We start from the raw sequence: 2,603 nt of genomic DNA, 5'->3' as shown, positions 1-2,603 counted from the left end.
ACACACACACACACACCACACACACACACACACACACACAACACGACACACACATCACACACACAACACACACACACACACAACACACACACACACACAACCCAGTGTGTGTGTGTGTATGTGTGTAACAGTCTTCAGCGTGTGAGTGTAGCTCTGAAGCTCTTGTGGTTTACTGGGGTTTTGGATTTCTTACTGTTGGGCAGTAAGGACAGCATGTTTGATCTATGAGGGTGAGGGTGTGTGTAGTTTGCTGTCATCGATCATTGATCATTAATCACAAAGTGTGGCTTGAAAGCATGTGGCAATGTTGGTTACTCTCCCTGCAATAAAGAGGTTGGATTGAATCCTCAGACACCACATGCCTGATAACAAACATTCTGCTGAAATAGCAACTGGGAGAGAGAACAGTATACAGTGCTAAAAGTCTCTTTTGTGTTGTGTCGTGTGGATTGCATGTTGGCTTGTGGCATGTGTGTTGCTCATGCCTGGCTGATCCATATTAATCCAGTCATGTGATTCCTTCTTATAAATCCCCCAGCCATGGGTTGTCAACTGGCCTGGTGGTTCATTCAACATTATGTTCTGTCCTCATCCATTTTGAATGTGTATTATTCCATTCTTCTCCTCATTTTCACTCTCTTCTTCCTCTCTCTCCACTGTCCCACCCCACCCATGTTGTCACAACATCCTTCTGTCTCTCTCTCTCTTTATGTGTCTCTGTCTCTCTTGCTCTCTCCGTTCTCCCTCTTTTTCTCTTACTTCCTTTTCCATTTCTCTTCATCTACCCCCCCCCCCCCCTGTCCTTACATGTGTGTCTGTGTGTCTTTGTGTATGCACGTGTACGTATATTATCAGTATGCTGATGGGAGGTATTGGGTGTACTCCCCAATTCTGGGTCGTAAGAAGCTCAACTCAAGCTCTAGCTGCAATGTAAGTCACGGCTGCTGGTTGCACGAGCCATAGTCAGTCGTAGTGTAATGTAAAGTGGTGTAGACTGGTGTCGGCTTCCTTCCCCTGATTCTGAGCTTCTAGAACCCATCTCAAATCGCCCCCTAACATAGCCCCTTAGGCACTTTAGATCGGAAAAGATTGGACAAGTGTGAGAAAAATGGCAAAACAACTAAACAATTAATACCCAACATAGGGTTAGAGGAGTTATTTAGGACTTGTGGAAGGTGTTCCTCCCTAAATGTGCTTTTCTCTCTCTTCCTCCGGTTTCTGCGTATGCTGACCTGTGTGTCTGCTGCCCCTGCTGGTTGGGTGGTGTAACAACAGAATCAGGAGGACAGGAGCTGGGTGTACTCTCCTCTGCACTACGGCTCAGAGTCCAGACCTGGCTCTGACGGGGAGAGCGAGACAGTAAGTGTGCACTTTGTCAATACCCCTACAGAGAAGTTTCCTTCACTCATACCCTAACTCTAACTCGCCCTCTCTCTCAAATGTCTCTTTCTTTTTCTCAACAGTAAGTTGAGTGGAGTCTCCAATGTTAGCGAATCACTTGAGAGGATCGAAGACTACAGACAGAAGCTGTGAGGCTTTACGAAGCTRCATGAAGCTCTATGAAGCTTCTACGGCATTGTGTAACCCTTGTGGCCCAATCTGCATGTGAAGGCTTGTTTTACCCACATGGAGGGAGAAGGATTCTGTGGGAAAACTTAATAAAATGTTATTTCTCTGCTTTGGCAAACACCTTCCTAACACACACGCACGCTAACACACACGTCTTCACACTCACACACCCTAACGTTGTCCTATATAAGTATGCAACAATAATGTTCCCTTTGCCGCAAAATCAACTCATAAACATGAAAGTATGCATAATCTTCAATGGGAGTATTTTGAATAAAACCATATTGCAACCCTTTCCAAACATCAGCTAAGGCTGCCCAGAGAGACTATCGTACAGTACTTTAGTTGGTCTTGTTGTGTTAAGAATGATATTTGTCTTTTGTTACCTGTGCTTGTCTTTTGTTACTGGTGCTTGTCTTTTGTTAACTGTGCTGTAATATCATGAATTGAATATCATGTGTTATATTGTCACGGTCAGGTTTTGGACTCCTATGGTTAAATGTTGGAGAGTTTTGTCTTTTTATGCAGCAAAACCTTTTTTCTCAGTTTCTAATGTTTTGTAGCGTTCACTGGTCTGATGGTGATGGTTTCATATTCAGCTCGATCAATAATGTAAGTTGTGTTAAAGAATCGTGAACATTTCTGTCTGGAGTTGTGCTGGGCTCCGTGTTCTCACAGGGCACACTGACGTCTTTCACAATGGTCATGAAAACCTGAGCATTTGATTTCATTACTAGCGCTCTAAAACTATCATTTTGTAAATGTTTTTTTGAAACCATATCTCTGTCATTGTTTTACATTGAAATGTTACATTTGAGTCATTTAGCAGATGCTCTTATCCAGAGCAACTTCCAGTTAGTTAGTGCATTCATGTTAAGACAGCTAGGTGGGACAATCGCATATCATATGCCTAGTAAGGACACTTTTCCTCAATGAAGGAGCTATCAGCAGAGTCAGAGCTAGAAAGGGGGGGGGGGGGGGGTCAAGTGGAAGTGTTGGTTCAGTTGATTTATTTGTTGAATTATTTGTTTCCT

General features: G+C 43.4%; 1 long non-coding RNA gene across 1 annotated transcript; it reads left to right on the top strand.

Moving 5' to 3' along the window:
- The first annotated feature begins 821 nt into the window (after window positions 1-821).
- On the top strand, window positions 822-2,319 carry LOC111978930 (uncharacterized). Its single transcript, XR_002879252.2, has 3 exons — window positions 822-930; window positions 1,276-1,359; window positions 1,464-2,319. It is a non-coding gene; the product is annotated as an uncharacterized lncRNA (long non-coding RNA).
- Window positions 2,320-2,603: the final 284 nt, after the last annotated feature.

Source organism: Salvelinus sp. IW2-2015, linkage group LG19, assembly GCF_002910315.2.
Source record: "Salvelinus sp. IW2-2015 linkage group LG19, ASM291031v2, whole genome shotgun sequence".
NCBI lineage: Eukaryota > Metazoa > Chordata > Actinopteri > Salmoniformes > Salmonidae > Salvelinus > Salvelinus sp. IW2-2015.
The sequence above is the reverse complement of the archived record's forward strand: the minus strand, read 5'-3'. Positions and strand labels throughout refer to the sequence as shown.